This window comes from Coturnix japonica, chromosome 2 (genome assembly GCF_054131305.1).
Source record: "Coturnix japonica strain WE chromosome 2, WE-NBRP24, whole genome shotgun sequence".
Lineage (NCBI taxonomy): Eukaryota > Metazoa > Chordata > Aves > Galliformes > Phasianidae > Coturnix > Coturnix japonica.
The window spans coordinates 79,187,277-79,211,785 of NC_140664.1; the positions used below are offsets into that span (position 1 = coordinate 79,187,277).

General features: G+C 35.1%; 1 long non-coding RNA gene across 2 annotated transcripts in view; it reads right to left on the minus strand.

Annotated features, from left to right (window-relative positions):
- Positions 1-451: 451 nt before the first annotated feature.
- LOC107309561 (uncharacterized) overlaps positions 452-24,509 on the minus strand; it is a 73,005-nt gene continuing 48,947 nt past the window's right edge. Inside the window, exons 4-6 of one of the 2 annotated variants that reach the window (XR_014942801.1) lie at positions 4,138-4,222; positions 2,768-2,910; positions 452-1,721 (exon numbers count right to left, since the gene is read on the minus strand). This is a non-coding gene — a long non-coding RNA (uncharacterized LOC107309561). The remainder of the gene's footprint in view (positions 1,722-2,767; positions 2,911-4,137; positions 4,223-24,509) is intronic. The other variant, XR_014942800.1, reaches the window with a different exon arrangement.

Sequence of the window (24,509 nt, forward strand, 5' to 3'; positions counted from 1 at the left end):
AGCCATATAACAAAAGTATTTCAGAATAAGGTTACAAGGCATTTGACTAGATAACCAGGCAAAGAGTGTTAATGCACTACTGCTTTTGGCAGGGAGAAGGACAATGGGCTTAGGTGTAATTCCAGAGGAAAACAGATATTTTGAGTGACTTATGCACATTTTTGTTGGTTGCAATGTTACTCAGAATTGCTGAGGTCATCGAGGTAAGATCATGACATGAATAGAAATGTGTATGAAGTGTCTAAAATGAAATCAGACATCTGGTGAGCAGTTGTAATAAACAACATAAGCCAATATGTGGGTTGCCATAATTCTGATTAAGTACCGTCCTGCTGAAAATACTCAGCAATTAAGACATTATTACCTTCAGTCAGAAAAAAAAAAGGACCCTATCTTTGGAAGGTTATTATTAAATGGTAAACTAGAAGAGTACTGATTAAACAAGCGCATAAATATTTGCAAGCTTTTTTAATACATGATGATTCAGATATAATAAACCCTGTTGCAACAGAGCAAGACATCATGGTTGTTTACATTTATGCACCATGTTATTATCAACATTTTGATAGAAATTGCATACCACTAGGATAATCAAAATAAGGTTTCTGTGTTTTAAATTAATCAACACAATAATGTATTCCTCTCCCTGCCCCCAACCCCCCAGACAAACAAACAAAACAAAACAAAAAAAAAACAAAAAACCAAACAGGTTATTTTAGCTCACGAGTAAAATAACAATTACTAAGAAGCATAAGTTTGTCTGCAGCCCTTAGCAAACCTTACCTTACAGAAAAAGAAAAGTTGGAAAAGACTACTTGAGACTGTCTGGTTCAGTCCCCTCTGAACGGATCGGCCCTGGTCAGGGTAATTGCTCAAGGACATGCCCTGTGAAGTCTGACTATCACTAAGCAGGGGAGACAGTAAAACTCCTCAGTGCATCTCTTGATACCTCTTACAGTGTCTCTCATCATGAGTATTGCACTCTCGTGATGAGAAACATCTTTTTGTACTTAATCAGAATTTCTATTTTGTAACTTGGGTCCATTGCCTTTCATCCTTCTATTGTACACCTCCAGGAAAACTCTGGCTTAGTCTCCTCTACGTTATGTTGTAGTAGATACCAGTAAGATATTTCTCAGACTTCTTTACTTCAGTCTGGATAAACTCAGATCTTTCAGCATCTTCACAGTAATGTGCTTCAGCTTGTCCCCTGGGAATCTTTGTGGCTATTTATCTTCTCTTATATTTATGTCTCTTATATACCGGTGTGCATAGAACTGATCACAGTGTATGAGATGTGCCCATCTGAAGAAGATGTAGGCAAGATCCTCTCTCTTGCAGAGGGGAAAGATCACCTCCCTTGACTTGCTGGCAAAGCTTTTTGCCTGCCCTGGAACACTGCTGCCTCGCAGACAAGTTATGGACCCATAGATCACTTTCTAGAAAGCTGATTTTCAGTCACTAAGTCCCAGCCTCTGATGGTTTTTGTTATTTTGGTTTGCTTTCTTTTTGTAGGGTTTTTTGTTGTTGATGATGATGCTGTTGTTGTTTCTGCTGTTGTTTCTTTTCTGCTGGAATTTTCCTTTGAAATTCATGACTTTGCTGTCAGCCCATTTATTCAGCTTATCTACATCTCTCCTATCAGCCCAGCACTTCAGTCATTAGCCAATTTGATAATGTCTGGAAACTTGCAGAGTTCACTGTATCCCATCATGCAGTCACTAAGAAAAAAACAAACAAACAAGCGTTAAAGAGATATGGCTTCAGTACCTACTGGAGGGAGCACTACTAAATAACAAGTTGCCTGTTAAATTTCCCATTGCTGATCATAACTTGATCCCACTGAAACAGTCAATTTTCAGTCCATCTCATATCTCATAAATTTGGCCATGCAAGACTATACTGGAACTTTTTCTTAAACAAGCTATGAAAGTTGGAAGATGGCCACCTTCAGTTCCAAAACAAACTTTTATGATAGCAGTGTGAAAAACTGCTGAACAGTGCAAAACATGAAAATGGGAAAGTGATTGGCCCAGCCCAGCTTGAAGCTGAAGTAAGTAAGAATGTGAGAAAGTACAAGATATTATAAACAGCAAAAGAGGAATATCAGGATGAAAGATGTCAAAAGATGGTAACAGAAAAGCTTAGTATGGTCAATGTCTAAGGCCAAAATTACCATAAAAGGGTGGAAAATCTGAAAAAATACCAACAGATAAACAAAGAGGAAACAAGATGATATTTACTAAGCAGTGCTAGTAGGAAAAGAATTGAATATAGGGAGGTTCTTGGCAGGGATGTCAGGATGCCAGTTATCCAAGGACTTGCTTTAAGTACTACTTTTCTGGAAGGATTCTGTGACTAATTTGTATTCCACCCCTCCTCCCCCCCCTCCCCCCCCCCTCCTTTTTTTTTTTTTTTTGAGGCTGTATGTATAAAACGGATGGTAATTTCAGTCTTAAATCAGAGGAAGTATATTGTAATTTTAGTATAATATAATTTTAGTATATTGACCTGAGAATGTCAGTGTTGGGAATGTCAATACTACAGATGAGCTGTGAGCCTTTGATAATATTTGCATTATAACCTGATCTGAAGAGATAATCATATTAGAAGTGCATGGAAAGCCTTTCTTTTCATATCAATCCAGTTTACCCAGCATTTTTAGGTACAAAAGCTACTCTAAAAGTGAGCCCCATGTTATGTCCTTCATATACTTGGTCTACAAAGAAGGGTTTTAGCTATTCTGAGGACATCAGTGTCACACTACCCGAGGAGACTGCTGAATCTAGTCTTCAGTTAACCTTTTTCTTTTCCTGTAGTATGAAGAAGAATGGCTGCTGAACTTCTGTATCAGTATTCTCCAAAAGTACCTAAGTCTGCAGATGGCTGGATCAGATTTACCATTTCACCCTAGAAAAAATAATTGTTGGAGGCTGGTACAAAGAACTAAATAAAAATTTTGTCACACAAATTCTTATTTATGAGATTTTGTTTTACAAGCATGCTAATATGCAAAAATATACCAAGCTCTATGCAAGTCTGTGTATTCATAGGTCTGTATCTTTGATACTAGTTTTTCTTAAAATGTAAAGATGACAGGTGCACATGTTATACAGATCAATATAAAATGACAGTACTTCAGAACTCTTACATTACTAACATTATCTCATCTGTCAGTTCCAGTCTTCCTACACTAAACATATGCAAGAACTTCAAGCTCTGAGATGCAAAACATCCACAGCAACTCAACTGAGGAGAATATCTTATGACAACTGAAGAGAGAAGGGAAGTATAGCATATGCAAAACTCGACATCAATGCTTTTCCAGAGATCTATGAAAAACTAGATTTTTCTGCTGAGTCCTCAGTCTACTTGACAGTAATGTTTGTTGGATGTGTACAGTTATATCTATATTTCAAGTAGTCATTTATCCACCTGAAAATACATAAGCTTTTCTGCAGCTTCACGAATGTGTCATTTTCAACAGGTTAGACTCTCTATACCTAATATTCTCAGAGCTATTACTATATTCTGGTTAATTCTAGACCAGTCTCACTCCATCCTGATCCAAATCAAATAGCCTTTTCTCTGTAAGTGAACAGCACTGCAAATATCTGCTAATTTCCATTCTGACTAGGAGAAAATTGCCTATAGAGTGACACAAAAGGTGAAGAAAGAGGCAAAAAGAAGGTGAATGACAAGAGCAGGTCTAACAACCTCAATTCATGTAAGCAGCCTTTAATTGGTCAACTAATCTTAATGAGGACAGTGGAAGTAGTGACCATCTACATCAGAGCTTCACACTTAGGTGATGACAAATAATGAAAGCAAGCAGAGCATCAAGCTGTTAAAATGTGGAAATGACAAATGAAGAGAGAATTTAACCTACTTCAAACCAACTCTTAATTACTTATGATTCTAAAGGGCTGTATCACCTGGTTTAAAGGTCTCTGAACTCAAGCTCTGCTTTAGACAAATTAGGAAGTATTTGGAAAATGAAAACATATAATCTAAATAAACTGTGCATTTTCTTTTATCTTACAAATTAACCAAGAGGATCCATCCCTATAGAAATTATGCCCTGCTTGCAACCTGATTCATTTTAACCTACAAACCACAGAAAGCAAGCAAACCTACCCTTCATCAGAGGTTTGAACCAGTATCTGAAGAAGACACAGCTGTGATCTTGTAAGCTTCTGGATTTTTTTCTTGTCTCAGCATGCTTAAGTAAACAGAAGAAAATTGTTTGCTTTGTGTAAGAAATAGGATTGTAAAAATGCCTTAGCTCTGCTTGGAATTTGTCCAAACTAAAGAAATTAAGTTTCTGTCTGCAGCAAATCTGACATTCCTCCTTCTTCCACCCATAAACCTCCCCCTAAAATCTCAAAATGTCAGCTTGTTTCGCCCACCCCTACTCTTTGGAATTTTATTAGGTTAGCTATCAAAACTGCCTTCATTTGTAACTCCTTGATAATCCGTACGAAGCAGAAGAGGAACATATGCAGTCTCCTGAGCTGTCATTCACGAGAGATGATATACAGTTAATATAAGAAATTATTTTCCTTGCACTCCCACAACCTGAAATATAGTCCTTTTAAATTTATTTATTTATTTATTTATTTATTTTATCACTAACATGATTCTTGTTCCTTTCAAGCTTTATTCAAGCTTTAGTACCCCATGGGAACATTATACTTTTTTTTTTTTTTTTTTTTTTTTTCCTGCTAGAGGGAATTAAAGTTGAAGATCAAACAGAAGCAGCAGGAATAAACAGTCCTTCTTTTAGCTTCTTGATTTTAAGGAAAGATATCTTAAGAAGAATATTTAAAGATAAGTAGATAAAATGAATCATAAAAACAAATGTAGCTTTACATTTATTTAACTGTAACTCCATTACATGAAAAGAACATGCAATAATTGTCAACGATTTTCAGATCATTTTTGAGGGTGATCTGAGTTAAAATTCCCTTTAAAACACACAGGAGAATTCTACTTGTCTGTAGTAGAAACACCACTATTATTCCTTAATGATCTGTTTTTTTATAAAGCTGATCTCAGAGAATCCCTGACATGGTGCAGTCACAAAGATGAAATCTGGACTGTATGAGTATGTGTATGCTAACATGCATGTTCTACTGGCACCATAAAGAACAGAAAGGACTGTCATTGTGTAATGCTTTGCCAATACTACCCAAAACACATAAGGAAATCAGAGGGAAAAGAGTATATTTTTTCCTACACTAGATCTTAATTTGAGGTAAGAGATGTGAGTGACCAAGGAAACAAGTGGGGTGGTCCTCAGTTCACTGGATCAGTCCTATTCATTACAAAACTGAGACTGTCAGACTATTCTGGGCTATGCCATGATTATATAGTTATAGATATAGTTTCCTCTGTTTTGGTTTAAAAGGCCTTTGAAAGTTCTCAGTTTTTACTTCCTTTATTTGTATCACTATCCATGTACTCACTGTACGCTGTGCTGGTACATGTGGACGCCATGCCAGCTTTGTCATTTTAAAATACTGCTAATCTTTAAATAGTCAGCCTTGAAAATTCATTTCAGAAAAGAGCTTTGCATAGAAGATCTCAGCTTAGAAGATTAAACTGAGATGCCTAATTGTTCCATCCTCTTTTCCCCAAAATAAGCAGATACAGTGTGCTGACTCAAAGGATTAGTTTTACCTGTTTTTTGTTTTTGTTTTTCTTCATATTTCACAGCTATAGGAGTTAAAAAAGGGGGGAGGGAAGGGGGGGGGGGCGGGGGGGGGGGGGCACGACACACATAAAGCTGAAAATCTTCCTTTCAGTGCTCATGTTTAGCTTTTTTAATGTTTCTAGTCAAAATATATCGGCCACAATTTGTCTTACTTTGTTAAAAGCACACTGTTTGATATAGCTTTTATTATTTAGCCTAGTATCTGATAATGTTTTACTTCCAGCGTAGCACTGGCACCTATGCTTCTCCAGAGTTCTTGCATTGCTTTATATTCTGCAGTAGACCTCAGCAGTTAAATTATTTCTTGCTAGAGAAACAAAAACAAACAAAAACAAACAAAAACAAATGAACAGCCACCCCACCCCTGTTACTGCTTCCATGCCTGTGCAAATTTCTTGTTTCTAAAGAAAGAAAAAAGACACCTAAAAGAAGTATTAGCTCATTCTGCTGAGGGAGATGCCTTCCAGATTTGAGGAGTGTCAAATAATTATGATAATTGGAATAATTATCATCTCATCTATGATGTAACAGACTACTTGCCATGGAAAGACAAGGAGCTTGGCAAGGAGAGTACAGCTGCATCTCTGAGGTCTTTTCTGGGGGCAGAGTGCACTGGGAAGGCTTTCTGCAATCTGCAAGTTCTCAGGTATTAAGTCTGAAAGTAACAACCTGCCTTGCAAGGGCAGAGCAGAGGGAACTGTCTGGAAGATCTTCTACAAGTTTTCTGCTTCACTTCAACTACTCATTTTAATTTTCCATGGTGTAAGAATTCTGTTTTATTTTCTAATAAAACTAAGCTTTTTTGTTAGTTTTGTTTGTTTTGCTTTGCTCTGCTTTGTTTGTTTACATTTCCTTGGTCTTCTTCAAGGAAGTTCTTCTAAAGAGAAAGGTTATGAAGATAAATTCCAAACCTAGTTTAATCTGTCAGGACAATCTGTGATTATCAGTGTAAATTCTAAATTTACATTGAGTATGTCCATATATCTTAACAACCTGTACATGTGTACAGTCAAAGTACTTCATTTGCACACATGGGCTCTGTAAGAATGTATACAATCATACTCGCTCTGTGCTAACACCTCTACAGATCTAGTTCTGAGAAGATCTTTAAATTTATCAGCTGAAGCATTTGCTTTTCTTATTTTAGATGTTCTATCTTACTAGCTCACAGATTTGTTCAACATCAACATCAAAGGTTACAAATTTGGACTCTTACAGGTTACGTATATTCTAGAATACCAGTAGTTATTTTGTTCATGTAAAGTTTCAATGAATAATAAAATTATCATAATAATTAATTGTGTTAATGGAAAATCCATTTTCCAGTATATTTGCAAACAAAAATGTAATCACAGGACCAGACTGCTCAGTGTTTCATATGTTTTCCTCAAGAGTAACAGAGAGCACTTGTCTCAGTGAGGTAAACACATGCCATTCATTACACTTAAGCTTACCATTAGACACAGTCACATTTAAAATTGTTTCCTTTCTCCACCATATAAATTCTTTGAGTGATGCTAAGGTCACTTTACCAGTGTAGTGATCTAGGTTTGCTAGTCCCTGGATTTTACTTTACGAATTTCCAGTCTTCTAATCTAATTGCTGTGGAATTAGCTGGATATGAGTTTGCTCATAAAAGTCATTGTGAAAAGGCCATGGTGACATCTAACTCAGAAATGTAAGATAGTGCAGTGAGTTTCATAAAAACATGGATTAAACATAATAATTTATTTATAGTTGCTCTTATTTGACTACTTTGGTATTATTTATGCAGCTACAGACATGTTTGTGAGGTAGAAGTTGACTGTATCAGCCAGATGCTTCCAAACATTGCAAAGACATGTATGAAGTTGTCCAGTTTGTATAGACAAAATTTTTCAGGGTCTCTGCTTCATGAATTCATGTTCAATTTGATATCAAACTCACCACTAACACTATTTAGCAAACTTTTTTATGAATTTGAAATATCTAATCAAAAGATGTCAGGAGTACAAAAAAATGTTTGCCTCCACTTCTAATGAAGTCTTCCAGTTTTTAAAGGAAGAAACTTCCTCTATTCCATCCCACTCCTTCCCTCATCTTAATCTCTTTTATTTACTTACACTTGCTTACCAAACCTTTTACATGCAAAGAAGACTGAAAATGCCACTTAAAGAGACATTATTAATCAATACCATGTCAAAGTCTGCCACTCTTTTTGTAAAGCAGTCTTTTGCTCTATGGGTTAGAAAACATAAAGGTTAGATTTGGCTCCATATTTCTGAAGAAACAAAGTCTAAAAATGCTTAATGTAAATTCTAGTGAAGACGAAAATTATTAAGAAAATGGCAAAAATATCCATCTTGATTTCAATTCATTTTAGTTCTTTTCAAGTTATGTCAAATAAATAAAAAGATCAGGGAGAAAAAACCCACATGTTCTAAGTAGGAATAAGCACAGTTTAAAAGAAAAAAAAAAAGTCAGTTGTAACTCTTTGGTGGCTTCGGACAGATTTATACCAAGCTAATTCCTTTATTTATACAAGGATGTGAGCTGAATCCAACCAGTTGAATTGTACAGCCTACAATCCAAACATTTCAAATATCTCAGGTCTTCTTTCCAACCCCTAAAGGATTCTAGAATTTCCCTCTCTGCTCTGACAATTTCCAGGAGGAGAGGCATCTTTTGCTCCTTATTTAGCCTGGTATCTTACCTTCTTTCCACTCCTGACCTTTCAGTGTGCAGTGATTTATAGAGCAGAGAGATGGTAAGAAGAGAATGCCAAGCACAGTTCAAAAAACAGAAGCAAACTTTAGCTGACCTTTCCTGTAAGCAGACAAAATGGGGACAACTTCTTGTTTTCAGTTCACATACAAAAAGATTGGTAAAAAACTAATTATTTAATAATCTATCCTCTCCACAGTGAAAAGAACAACATTTTGATAGCACTTTAAGAGAGTGCAAATAGCACATATCTCTGCCTGTGGTAAGATTTCACAACTACAGAAAAGGTAGTTCAAGTTAGATAATGGAAGTTCCTTACTTTGTCAAATGCAAAAGTCTGGCATACTCTCTCCTGTCTCAGCCCATTACATCAGATGAAATGAGCAACATCATTATCTGTAGCTGTAATATTCTTTCCCAACAAATCTTTGTATGTGGAAGCTCTAGATGAACTTAATGCTAAAATGATCTGTAACTGTTACTACAATATTTTCCTGTATACTTTTAATGATACAGGAAAATATTTTGCCTGGAGCAGCGTATTCCTTACCCCCTTCCTTTCAATCCAGTTTCCCATGTGCTTCATTCCTGAGTTCTTTTGTTGCAGAAAAGAACCACACATGCAGACTACTGTGAGAATGTAACTACGACAAACAGAATTCATGTTTTTGCTCTTCCTGTCTTTTACAATAACAATTACAGCAATAATAATACAGAAATAAAGAGAGGACTTTCTGCTCTGTTTTAAACTGTCACTAATTTTGCTCTCCTAAAAAACACAGAAATGCTGTGAAAACAACCTCACCAAATGAACCATTTTCCAGCAAGCAATAAATGGAAAATAAGTAAGAGATGGAAAAATCATAACAAAGAAGCAGACTCTGAAAATTAAAAAAAAAAATAAAATTGTCTTTGATGATTTTTGTCCACTATAAGAGAACAAAGAAACTGCTGTGGAAAAAGAGGGAATGTCTTTGTTCTGTATTCCACTGATGAAAAACAGGAGCAATGGGGTGAGTGAGGAGCTTGTAGATATGAGGAGGGTTCACAGTAGTTCTAGAATTTATTGCTACCTTCTAAGGAGATATAATAACACAAACAGTGTTTTTCATATTATTCACACCATCAGTATTTTCTTTCACTTTCAGATGGTTCTCAGGTACACTAACAGATTTGCATACTCTGTACCCCAGGTTGCCTCTCTGGTGTCCTTTTTGTTTTATAATAGGGGAAAAACAGACAAGTCAGAATGATTTTCTTGGATCCATTTCTCTAGATTCACATGACCAATGGATCATTTGGGATCCAAATTCAAGCATTCTCAGAATGAATTTTATTATTATATCACCAAAGTTTCTTAAATTGAGTGCTGGAAATAGTTTGTTATTCATTCTTGCTACTTCACATTCCAGTGTTAAATATTTACAGCTACAGCAAAAACAACAAAAAATACCCCATGGAGTGAATGACATGATAGGACAACAATGCAAGAAACAATAAGCATTATCCTTGAAAGAAAATAGGGTAAATTTTGTTGCAATCCATTTTGGAACCAAAAGGGAAGCACAAATGTGAAAACCTGATTTTGATCAATAACCATAGTTATACTAAACATCAATCTTGTCTCCGAATTCACTGCGCAGAATTGCAGAGCAGTGTAATTTCCTTGCCTTACATAAATTCTAATGAATTTGTTCTGATGGAAATTGTTAACTTAATACCTTAAACCCAATTCTCTATTTTCTGCCTGCGGTGGAAAGTTTTACAAAATGCATAAATATTTACAAAGTATACTTAAAAATTACGGCAGATTCGCAAAAGGACAAGATATTCAAGGAGAGTCACCAGTTTAAAATTTGTAAATTAGCCAGACTATGATTTTGAAACTGCTTGGCACTTCTTAGTCTCCCACTCCTCTCTGGGGCAGATGCCAGATATCATGGCTCTGCAGAGGGTTGCAGAATCCCTCTCACAGTTTAAAATTCACCCCTCTGCAAGTGTATCAAGGTTTAGGCTTGGGAACCTGACCCTTCTCACTGACATGACCCTGTTTGCCTGAAAAATGTCTTTTCTACTTTTTCTTCTAGATTTTTTTTTTTTTTTTTCTTCAGAATTGTTCCTGTTTTGCCTGTCAGCTTTTATGGAGGAGTGAATGAATCATCTCAGAAAGCATGAAGGAGCAGGAAATTCTTTCCCAAAGTTGTCATATTATCTTCTGGCCACCTGGCCTGAAATTCAGACACATCAGAGAACATTTGAGTTTGGTATTTTAAACATAACACTATCATTGCTGCTTCAAGGTAATGTAAAGACCTTTTCTGACTTTTGGGTGGGGTTGGAAAGAAGGAGTAAATTCATCATAGTTAAGACTAAAAAGACAGTATTACTCTGACCTTGACTACACATTTCATTAAACATGAACTATTTTCAGTTCAGATGCCTTTTCATATCAAAGCAGGAGGTCATTATGTATGTTTCTTCCCCCTTCCCTTTCCCTGGAAAAAAAGACTCAGACTCAGACAGGAATTATTTTTTGTTTGAAGGCAGATTAAAATAAAATATTTAGTCTAATTAATATCTGCATATCTTACTTTGATAAATCTTAGTTTTACCACTAGACATATACATCTGTAATTGCTCAGTTATACAAGTTGCCTGATGCTACTCCTGCTTTGGCTGGGCTGAAAAGACTACAGTAGTATAAATCCTGTTCCCCCCCAGTCCTCCCTTCCTTAATACAGCAATGGAGAATAACTGTGTAAATTTGCTGTTCCTCAGTTGGATGTGGAAACTTCAGTGGGGAGAGGGAGGGAGTGTATTTTCTACTAAGGTCAAATTAAGGCAGAATTGTATTTCATTCTTCAGGGCCTAGGTAAACAAAATATCTTCCTTAAATAAATCATGTAGGGGTCCCAACTGAGCTGTTATGCTGAAACATGCAAAATTAAGATTAAAAAGACAATAACTATTTTTATTGACTTACATAGATTTTTTTTAAAAAGTCCTCATTCAAATAAAGCCATTAGAACTATATAGGGTCCGTAGAGTTTATAGTTGTCTTATAAACCTGTCTTATTCTTCAACAGTCCTTTTTTTCTGACTTTTGCTACTAAGATGAAAAGTGAGAAATGTATATAATTCTCATGATAATTCTTTATGTATATAGTATATATAAATCCATATGTATATAAATAAGACTTACTTTAACTAACTAACTAACTAAATATTTAAAAATTCTGACCTAAGAATATTGGAGAACTTTTCTACTGATGTCATAGATTCTTTATGTTTTTGTTTGTTGGTTTTGTTGTTTTGTTGTTGTTGTTTGTTTTGTTTTGTTTTTTAAGTAACTGTAATAGAATTAAAATTGGAAGCAAAAATACAAATTAATATAATCAAGTATTGATTCAGTACTGCTGTTGCTGCACACAAAACCTACTGGAAAATAAAAATTCATAACACTAATGAGGTTTCTAATGTAGCCTGATATAAATTGTATTTTACAATTCTGAGGTCTCTGACAAAAAGAGCAGATTAGTCATTTAAATAATTATCTAAAAATATACAGGATCACTAAAATTCTATAGTATCAGTTTAGCAAATAGACCCAGGTAAAAATATAAATTACCTTAATAATTGGTTTCTTCAAATTTGAGGCATTACTGTATACAAGATAAATGTAACTAGCTAATTGCAAAGAGCTAGAAAAATGAGGGAGAGACTCTCCTTATTTGCCTTTTGCTGTTTCAAATATTGTTGTTAACATTCATGAAACTGCAGTGAGCTATTATATCTTTATAACAGTCAGAAACATAGCAAAACACATACAGATGTGAATTTAACTAGCACTTTTCATTAAGTACCCTGAAAATTAAGATGATGAAAAAAGTGTAGATTTGAAAAGACCTCTTTGTCAAGATGTACATTTTATTGAAGATTCCATACATTTTCATTCTTAGATTTGAGTATGCATGTCTTGTTCTTGTTTTTAGGACACTAGAGGAGGCTCAGGAGTCAGGACTGATTTTTGTTTGTTTGGTTGGTTGCTTTTTTTAACTAGGTTGAGCAAATTAGAATATAGTCAACTGGATGATGTGCTCTAAAAATGTACTTGTTTTTGATGCCTCAGCCTTCAGCTGTATTACACTGAATTTGATTCTGATCTTAGAGAACTAAACTTCTGGATATGTACATATTTAAGAATTTGAAGAAATGCTCTGTAATAATTCTTATCCCCATGAAAACTTCACTAGCCTTTCCTCATCCTGCTCTAAAAGGAATAGGAAAGTGTTTGGGATTATTTTGAATTTAGTTGGTCTGTTTGTTTAACATTTTTCGTTATGGCTCTGTGTATAAGACTTCATTTATCATGCTAATTTCTTTGCTATGGCAGCTGCTTGTAAATATTTTTACTGAAATATTGTTTAAAACTAGATAGATCTAATTTCTCTCTTCTCTAAACTTAACTCTATTAACATTGAGTTTTTAGTGTATTTAGTAACACTTCATTATGAAATATAGTAAACAAGGTATTTTTAAAATGTATTCTACATAGAAACTAGCTTCTGGTATTAAAGATCCTGGCAGACCTTGATGCTATAAATATTTCATAAGACCTAGGAGTTAAAGGGTTTTCTGATCAAGACAATGATGTATATTTTCTACTAACAGTAAAATATATTGTACTTAAATTTTACAACAGAGCAATTTAGTATCTGACACTCTGAGCATATCTTCCCTTACCATTATCTTCTGTAAGTCTTTCTTCAGCATTACTACTGAATCATAGAAAAAAATACAGATAGGAAGGGTCTTCAGAGACTGTCCAGTACAATTTCCTACTCAAGGCACTCTCCACTCTGGTTAGGTTCTCTTCATGGCGTCCACCTGGGTTTAGGTATTGCCAAGAGCAGAGAACCCATAGCCTCTCCAGGCTCCTGCTCCACCTGTTTGATAGCTGGTAAAATGAAAAATTTTCTTTGCATCTTAAGCTTGCAACTATCGCATCTCCTTCTTCCCCTTTGCACCTCCATGAAAAGCCTGACTTCCTCTTGAGTATATTGTCACAGTATCAGGTCAGTTCAGTGCTGTTATACTGGAGATTTCAAGTGTGGACAAAAAACTTCGTACGTGATCTTACAAAATTTGAGTTCGGGAAAAGTTTCTCTTCATTCGAACTGCTGGTTGTCCTTTTGCTAATTCATCCAAGTATGTGGATGGTCTTCATTGCTGTAGAGGTGCATTACTCACTCCTATTCAGCTCGTTGTCCATCTAGACCTCCAGTCCTACATTCTGCAGAGTTGTTTTCTTGCAATCTGGCACCAGAACTGAAGTGCTGTATAGTTTTATTTCATCTCAGAAGGCTTTATTCACCAAAGTTGAACTTCATGTAGTTCTTGTCATCAGTTTTCTCTAGTCTTTGAAGCCTTTTGAATAGCATCCCTCCCTTGAGCCTTTCTTCAGGTCACCATAATCCAGAAACATACAGAAACTGTACTAATCAAATTTATTTAGTTTGTTTATGAAGACTTCCCAGGACATAAAATGAGGCCAAACACCCTATAGACCCTGGATTCTTGTTCTTCCTCATCTTCAAGACACTAGCATCATTCCTTTTTTACAATGATCAACAAACTCACAAGGACTGTAGCTGGCTCTTTCAGAATCCTTGAATGATTCCTCTATGGTATCTTAAGTGTACCCTTGCCAATTACAAGGGTACACTTGTAAAGGTAAATTGAAACTGAGTATTATGACTCTCTCCATGTCATTTGCCACTAGTTCTCCAGCTCCACTGAGCACTGGACCCAAATTTCCTTTGCCTTTCTTTGGTGCCAGTATATATAGAAGGTCTTATGGCTGTCCTTCACATCACTCATTGCTTCCAACTCCAGCTGAGCTTTGGCTTTCCTAATTCCATCCCTGAACATTTGCACCATGGTCCTGTACTCCTCCTGGCTAACCTATACCTGCATTACAACTTCTGCGTTCTTACCTTAACTTTCTGCACTCAATCAGGAATTCCTTGCTTATCCATGCTGGCCTTCTGCCACATTTGCAATGATAGTGCTTGAAATATCAGTTCTCACACTGGACCAGATTCTCTGGCTTACTTTGAAATTTTAGCTTTTGAAGATCTGTTTTTGTTGTTGTTGTTTTGTTTTTTACATTAAAAAAAATCCTTTCATTTTAATTTAAGCTAATTTAATTTAGCTACTCTGATAGCTACAGGGAAACCAGTGAAGTTACACAATGGTGGAACAGGTGTGAAACATCAACAAAACAACTTAGCACAAACTCTTAACATTACCTGACTCTTCTTGTGGTCTACTGCTAAGTTAAAGAGAATTTTCACAAATCTCTAATATTTCAACCACTTGTGAAAGTTTTGGGGATGCTTCAGTTTTATGACAATAAAATTAATGAAAAAAAAAATCTAAATAAAAATTCAGGCAAACACCTTTTTCTAAAGCACATCCATATTTGACATGCAGTTTATCAGATGTCAGTTTTACTGTTTCTCTCAAAATCCATTCAGGTACTGAAAAAATTGATAAAACATGATTCCAGCCACTGAAGGGGAGTGGAAATGATAAGCAACAACATCTACTTCAAAGCAAATACTATCAGAGAGAATAGATTCCTATGAACTAATTGTCTCTGGGAGTGAGGCTTGAGCTACCAGTTCTGACAAGGGTGCCTCAAGAACCTGCTTCTCAAAGGTCCCCCCTTCCTGCTTCACTGGCCTCTCCACAGTGAGTGCCTTGTGAATCTCAGGAGGAGCACTTTTCTTCCCCTGTGCAAGGCAGAAGCTGTGGTTGAATTGCTCTTGGCATTTCAAATGTAATCATTTAATGGCAGAAATGAACGGAGCCTAACACTTGTACAGAAAAAAATAAAAATAAAAAAAAATACCAACACATAGTACCACTGATACTGTTATAATGCATATCATAATTATATCACTGTCAAAATGTTTTCTTATAGGGAATTTTACTAATCTCAACACCTTATGATACAGTGTTTCTCGAATGTGGTAAAATTTATTTGACCAGGAACTACACAACCAGGAGAATTGGTAATGTCCTTCTGAAAGAAAATGGGAAGGTTCATCAAGTAACTCAGGTATTGGCATAGAAGAACACAAATAGCTAGGAATATTAGTGTAATGTAACAAAAATGAGTAACTTTACTGTAACATGCTTGAACCATGGCTCAGCATAAATGTGCACAGATTCAACATAACAAAGCATATTGCCAGTGTCAGTGAGATAGTGCTAAACTACTTCACCATACAGGTGGAGAGTGCAATTTTGATGACTACTGAACACTGCGAATCTCCCAGTGTATCACAATTACAGAAACACCTGTGTTAAATAAGTTTGAGCTGATTCACTATGAAAATGCATAGTGTTCAATAGTCCTTAGAATTAAATGCCTTGCCAACAAGCCACAGGTGTACACCACAGGAGCACATGATAATGTAATTGTGAAGGATGTGATGACAGCTCTCCATCCATAATACCACCTTCCCAAGATGCACTCATGCATTTGTTTTATATTTAGGTATTTTCTAACTATAGCTTCAGAGTCATCTAAGCATGCAGCAGCAATCCAAAAGGAGTACTAAACAGGAAGATAAATAAATAAATAAATAAATTAAGACTTAAATTTGATTGAGCCCAGTCCAGAAAGGAAAAAGAAAAAGAAAACAACAACAACAACAAATCAAAAAGTAATACTTTAGACAGACTGGATAACTTGACATTTAATATTTGTAAAGTGAGGGCTTGCCAGATGCTTACCTTTTACCTTACAGAAAATGCTACAGAAACTAGACAAGATAAATACATTGAATATGTTGATTAGCAGATTATTAATTCATCAAAATCAGGAGTTTAATTTTAAATTCTTTGGTCTCAATGATCTCCTGAGGTCGCTTCCAACCCTTGCAATCCTGTGTGATTCTATGGTTATTTTACCTTTCTATTGAACAAGAAAAAAAAAAAAAAAAAAAGGGTGATTTTTTAAAGGAATCTATTCCTGTTCTATAGACACTGACTTTTGGCCTATTCTATGCCATAGAATTTTTGCAAAACCACTTCAAGAAATTTTGTGTGAGTTAAATGATTTGGAAATTCCATACATTTTCTGGAGCTTTTAATCAGAATTTTGTTAGCAGTCTGAAGAAAACAGCCACTCTTCTTCTGGATGGTTTCAAAATTAATGAAAAAACAAAAACATAATATACATTATACCTGAGGTTTTTCAATCAGCAAAAGGAAAATTATGTTAGCGTCGTAAGAGATTCTGTAGGATGATAAAGCTATTTGTATCAGTTATCAAATCACACATCTATCCATATCCACAGAGACTTACTGCCCTTTGTTTTGATGCATTTTTGTGAAACCCAAGGTTAAGTCAGGAAGATTTAATTTTCTCATGATTACAGTTATAAGATCCTGCACAGCCAGCAAGAAGGACTAGAAGAATGTGAGCTCCATAAAAATTTACAACTCAGGAATACATGTGAGTCTGGCAACAGTTAGTACAGAAAAGTGGTTAGCCAGATGGATTTGTTCTCCTTGTGTTTATCTGTGCTCTTGGCATGGCTTTTGATTTGAATATTTGCTATTAGTTTCATTTAGCTTAGAGCTACAAGTACAGGAACAGAAAAGTGTGTAGTATCAAAACTATTAAACATTTGCTCTAGTTGGTATGTTTTTACTATGTTTTAAATATAAAAATCCAGGGCAGCATCAACACAAGTAGGTACAAATTTGGGACTGTTTCAGTCCAAGTTGTGTCACAGTTAAGACTTTGTCTCCCCCTCCCTTGTGTTTGTCTGTTTACAGTAATAGTGACCCTCACTCACCTCTTATCCACAGCTAAATAATGAAAAAAATCAATAAAAATTCTGTGGGGTTGGAAATAAGCAAATCTGTCATTCCTCAATCTGCAACTATGCTAAAGGACTTATGAAATGGAATCGTAGAAGAAAATCTTCCCCTCTTCTATAGCCACTGTCTGACTCATGTAATCGTATTCCCATAAATGTGAGTCAGTAGCTTCTTCCATCAATTTGTAACTAATTGTCCATTTAAATCTGATGCAAGCTTTTTCCTCAAAACAATGAATATTTAGTAATACTGAGATTTTCCCTCATAATGCTGCTTTGTTAATTCCCCCTTTCTGCTTTTCTGACTCTCATACATTAAGGATATCTAGACTGCCCTTTTAAAATCCCCTGTGGACATACGTGCATGCACACAGACTTACACCAGAGCATGCCATAGAAAAAAGCATTTAGCATTTCCAAGCCTGGGGCACTCAGTGCAGGAGGTATTTGGAGCTGCTGGAGCAGGTCCAGAGAAGGGCCATTATGACGTTCAAAGGGCTGGAGCACCACTCCTATGAAGATAGGTCTGGAAGTTGGACTTGTTTATCTTGGAGAAGGCTCAAGAAAGGAAGGCTCATTGTGGCCTTCCAGTACTTGAAGACAGCTTACAACCAGATGAGGGGCTGACTTTTTGTACAGTCAGATAGTGAAAAGGGGGATTGGTTTTAAGTTAAAAGAAGGGAAATTCCAGTTAGATGTTAAGCAGAAGATCTTCAGTCAGAAGGCAGTGAGGCACTGAAATATGCTGCTCAGTGGCAGATGCCCTGTCCCTGGAGATGTTCAGTGTTTAGCAACCCTGCCCATGACATGGTGGTTAGAACTAGGACCCCTCCAACCTAAACTATTCTATGAATTTACGTCAAAGTTTTTAAAGTACTATTGTTTTAATAGACAGCAACTTGACTGATACCAAGGTTTAATAATGACAGACCTCAAGAGATAAAACTGTGAGACTGAAGTTGAAAAGCCAGGGTCTCTGAAATGGCTGCGGTCAATTGTGCTCACTGATTGATAGGCACTGTTGTATCACATAACTCACACTAACCAGGGTATTATGCAACTTCCTCTTAATTTCAGTAAATTTATTCATAAATCTTAAAAAGCACAACACATATTTGTTTTTTTATTCAACTCCAAATACAGCTGATGCATCAACTCTGCTCTTTGTTTCTGTAGTATCGATATTTTCTTCAAATACTCTGCTTCTTTTCCCAGATTCTCCTTCTGCTTGATCTTCTGGTCAGTCCTTAATCCTGCTCTTTTCAACATCACAGCTGAAAATGATTTAGTATTATTCCTTCTTTTCTAATTCATAGAATAAGATAAGATAGCTCATGAGGAAACAAATCTTTCCTGACAAGTAAATATCTTTGATAACCTAACTGTCAAACATGACAAAAATCAAGAGACACTCAGAAATTGACTTAACTAAGCAATATTTCTTTTTTGCTTGCATGCTTCTGATCAGTGATTTCATTACGATATAGAATTATAGAACAAATTTTCCATCCTGGATTGGATGAAAAACAAGACTCAACTACAGGAACTAATATACCCAGGTTGAAATACATCTATATTGCAGTCCAGCTTAACTGAAAGTACATAGTCATAAAGGAGAAAGAAAGTTGGATGTGCATTTAAGTTTTGTGAGGATTGCAAACCTAAACAACAACAACAACAACAATAACAAAACAAACAAATAAATAAACAAAACCTACAAAAATGGAACCTTGAAGTTAGTGAGACTGTGTTAATTTCTACTTATTGCCCAGAATATGGCAGTAAGATGTTGTTTTCTAAAATATTAGCTGTACAAAATTAAATGTTGTTGCTTTCCTTTAATCTAAGGATGAAAGTGGCTACATTCTGGAAGAAGAAAACATAAGCACTGTGTTGGTGCAAGGCTCTAAATACCTAAATATTGGCAGCAGATCCAATTTCTATCACAAACATCCACAGCATTGCTCATCAGAACATTCCTTATCAACCTTCCAGAAAATTTTACATCTAAAAAGACACATGTATAAGTACACTAGCAAACATATGCACTCTGAATTATGTTGATCAGAAGATCAACCCATTTGCTCTTGAATTCCAGTTATCTACATTCACTTTCTACTACTGAAAACGAGTCTGATGATTTCATCTTAGTCTTTATTTGCACCTGTCAAAAAATACTGATGTTATTGTCTAATTCCTTCCAACAAATTACCAAAGTCATCTTGGCTGAATGCAAACTAAACTATGCAGGCAGAAGTTTTGAATACCAATATTTCTTCTTCATTGAAATCTAAACATAAGGAAAATATGTTAGAAAAATCAAAAAGAATCAAATATCAAAGAAGAAAAAATGGCAAACTGACAAGAAATGTTTTTCTTTTGTAGGAAATTCTTTGCACTTGAACTTATAAGGATGATATATGTATGAAGTATGAAAATTCTCCATCCTATTTCACTTATGAATATGCCTTAATGCTAAACTATCTTATTACAGACACTACGCCTATCAGAGAAATAGAAAGGTTGGTTGTGTCATTGACACCATCTTATTTTCATCATGATCAAAATTTATTGCGCCATCTGAATCCTCAAGATTATACTTGAGATGGTATCTAAGAAGGCACCTTGATATACACATCCCCACACACCTTTCTCCCTCCTCTTGTCCCCTTTACCTTGGTTTTAAAAGCAGTAAAATGCAGTTGGCTCTCAGGCCTGGAAGACATTGTGAGTGTGGTCTGACAGCATCCCAGATAGGATCCTGTGGAAGCCAAGACTCCTATCCAGGCAATAGTAAAAACCTAGCACTTAACATGACACTAACCTTTTTTTTTTTCTTTTTTTTTTTTTTCTTTGCTCACAGACACCAATTTGAGGGTGTTAATACCTGGTTAAGATAGATAGATAAATTAACAACTGTGAAGTGTCTCAGCACCATGACAACATGACAACACAATATTTGAGTGACCTGTCTCTTACTGTTACTGACTTTTGGTTTAATTAACTGCCTAAGAAAATGTAGCAAAGTTCGGAAACTGCACTCGATGTGCAGCCCTGTTGCCATTTTTGATGGCAGGTAATGCATAAAATTACAGTCTGTGATGTAGGATTTTCCTTTCCACTCTTTTTTTTTTTTTTTTTTTTCTTTTTCCTTCCTCTCCTTTTCCCCTAGTATAGAAGAAAAATCCTTCATAACAAATGTATATAACTGCCTCTGTGTGTTTGTAGAAAATGATAATATGCACCTTGGTAACCTTCATATAATCTTTGCATGCTGTGAGATTTAATAGGATTTTCATGCTGATCTTGTAATGGCATGTTTTTAACCTTGCTATTTCTCCTCAGAAGCAAGTGACCTGTGGCTACAAGAACCCATAGTTAATAGCACTAGGTTATCTCCTGTCCATCCTCCAGATTAACTTGGAGCCAGGTATCTGTGTACACCAAAGTAATTCCTAGAATACCACAGCTAAACACCATGGATTCATTTGTTATACATGGCATCTTTGAGTCACAGGTCTGTAATGTTAATTCAAATATTTCAACAGATGGCAAAAGACAATTATAACCTGAGGATATTTTCCAGCCAAAGGGTAAAATCCAAGTTTTCATCACAAATTAGGTTATATTATATTAAACATGGAACATAAGAATGCTTTACTGTAAAGTAAACTATAGATGGAGAAGACTTTCACAGCTAATAGTTACACTGCTAAGTCAGATACATTATCAGAGCACCAAATGCCTTAATTTTCTTTAGAAACTGAGGAATTTGTTATTTTCCCCGTTCTCAGATCTCTTCATTGGACAATTAAAAAAGGATGCTGTCTATTATGTCTGGTAATATTTATCGGAAAGGACTGAGCGGTGAGTGGAAGTTGAAGGACTTTAAAGTCATTCACAGAATTATTTGAAAAATTCACTTTTCCAAAGACATTTTACTCCTGAGATCTGATGTAACCACTGAGATTATATATCTATATCTATATCTATAAAATTAAAAATAAATAAATAAAATAGCCCATTGTGGAGCACAAATGATAGTTTAAGAGCCTAAAAGAAGCCACAAGAAATGTTCAAAGAGAAAAATTAAGAAAAGAAAAAAAAGAAAATTATGATCAGGAAAAAGTTGGTATTATTATCTCCCAGTCTGGTTTCGATCCAATTCTCATCCATTAAATTTTCCCTGCTTTAGACAAAGTAGACATTTTCTATGCAGACAAAAGTACTTCAGGTTTCTATAGCTCTTGTCTTTCTCTCTCCTTTTTTTTTCTTTTTTTTCTCACTTTTTTTTTCTTTTTTTTTTCTTCTTCTTTTTTTTTTTTTTTTTTTACATTTAGAAAGAACTAGATAACATTTTTCAGCTCTCTGAGACCTTGATCTAGCACCATCTGAGATAGTAGAAGTTTTTCTAGTTACCTCGATAGGATGAAGATCAGGTAGACAAAGAAATGGTGTATGTGTACCAATAATAACAACAAATTCATCCCATACCTTGAAGGTGTATCTGATCCAATATCCTTCCCTTCCCCAAAGTATAAAATGAATTTTAAAAGATTGTAAGTGCACAGCTACAGCTGTGACATCAGAATAGACATCTCATTAGAAAAAAATATAGATCTACTAAAATGTCCCAGCATAAGTCATTTTTTCCTACAGGAAACAGGACATCACTACACAAACTCACAGAATCTTATAAACAGTAGTATTTACACTAAAGATACACACTTGCCCATTTTGTGGTATTAGATTTACCATATTCCTTTTGAGCAAGTGAAAGAAAACATAATTGACATCTGAATTCTTATTAAGCAGAAAACAGCAAGCAGCTGCAAAGAGCCATTTCTGACGTAACTACAGTGTGACACCACTAGATTTAAAGGAGACAATTAGAAAGGTGAATTAACAGTGGTTAGTCCCTGAAAATGGTAACTCTGTATTAGCCAGTGCAAGTCATCACGGTAATTGATTCTGCTCTTCAGCTCCTCATACGATCATTATATTGCAGATGGAAAACAACTTTTTGCCCTGTTAATTTTAAAAGGTGTCTGTAACCAGATAAATAACTGCTCTTATTCTTTATTCATAGAGTTCTAATTATATCTTATGTTGATGATGGCTACAATACTTGCACTTGCCTTACATTTTACATTTAAATTCAGTACATTTATGTAAAGATTTAAAGCATCTGCTCTGATGTTATTTAATTTTTAGAATTAAATGTTCACTTAAAAATGAAATACTTTCTAAAAAAACATCACATAATGATAAACTCAGTAGGCTTATTTGCAAGCTATGTGTTAACTTTTTAAAAATATATTTACCCACATGAATGATTTTATGACTGTCTAGGATACTTGTCATGTTGTTAATAGATATTCATGCATAGCAGAACACCTCTGTTTACTGACCAAGCCCATGATTATAAAAGTCTACCACTTTAGAGATGAAAGCTGTGCTTTAAACAGACCATCACTAACTGTCAATTTTCATACTCAGATTTAATCTAAGAATTTATGTTGGACTTTTTGTAGGCTTAATATAATTTAAATATGTATAATTCCAAATGTTTTTAGTCTATTTTTCAACTTCATATTGACCATAAATCAAATACAGTTGAAAAAAATCATATATCATATCTATTCTCTTCCAAGTTGCTACATTTTTCATGGCTGTTAGGAAGACTCAGCTGTGTGTTTCCTCAGTATCTCCAGGCTTTAACCAAGACAATAGGCACTGTGGTGAGAGAAACAATATCATCAGTTGCTTTCCTCGCACTTGTAGTCAATGGACTGAGATGTGCTCATAATTTATCTTTCTACACAGAGGTTTTCATTCAGGACCATGTTTAAACACTGTGTAGTAACCCACATAAATTGTATAAAAATGATAAATCAGAACTGGTGAAGAGCAGTATTTGTGCACCAGCCTTGAGTGGCTCTAAACACTCATATATCATTTTTAAAACTCCTCTTAGTGAAAATCCAAGAGAAATAATGTGCCACACAAGTGGACTTGACTTAATGGACAGTGCCTGAAATGTATGAACTGGTCTTAAGGTATGAGAAGTAAAAGAAAAATAAAGGTTTTTGAAAAGTTAAAAGGTAAGCCAGAAAAAGAATATGTACACATCTGTGTGTATGTCCATTTACTCTCAAATTCAAATATTTAAAGATACAATGAGCATTACTTTATTGGAATGCTACAATCAAGAGTTCTCTCTTTTGACCTAAACAGTTGTGTGTGTAGAACAGTCAAATCAAAGCATCAAGTGTCCCACACTTCATGCATGAAGCCTTCAGATATTTTGTTTGTTTATTTATTTATTTATTTTCTGCTGAGACCAAGGAAGATGATATATCAGTTAACTTGGGAAATATTAAAAAAGAAAAAAATAAATAAATCAAAAACCCTTGAAACCGACACTGCAGTAAATGGCTACAAAGCATACACTTGAACTGTACAAGTATATCTCTTGAATCCAGAGGTGTTGTATGAAAGGTCAGAGTTGTTGTTCATTTACTTTAATCTATCAGTCGTAACTGTCTCTTCATGACTGATATAGAAACCCAGAAAATATAGAGGTTTTCCTGTCCTTTGTTTTGTTTGCACTTTTCCCACCACTCTGATCATACAGAGAGAGGTCTTTTCAATTGCTAGTATTTCTTACTTAGAATAGAGGTATTTTTTGTTTTCTTTATATTATTAAAACATGACTATGGGGAAAATATTTTCAGATTCACCTACTTTTCAATAAAAGATAATACAAGAAAATACAGTCCCTGCATAGTTCCTACAGTGAGAATAGTAGTATTCATGGGCTCTGAACTACACATATCAAAGGATCTGGATTTTACTTCAGTTTTTCCATGTCCATGATTATATTCACACTAGAGACTGATGCCTTCCTAAGAGGCATAATCCAAACAGAAACCTAAAACTTCTGACAACATGACAGACACAGACCATAAACTAAATGCATTCTTGATCTCTGGTATCTTCCTAAACAGAGTAAAGTATAATGAAAGGGTTCTGATACTGAATAAATAAATAAATAAATAAAATGGAGATAGGAATTTAAATAATCAACTTTCTACTGGATGCAGTGGTTATAGCTCCAGAAGTAAGCAGAGGATTTGATCCTTTGTCTGTTATTAAAATAAATATATTTACTTCTACCACAGTACATC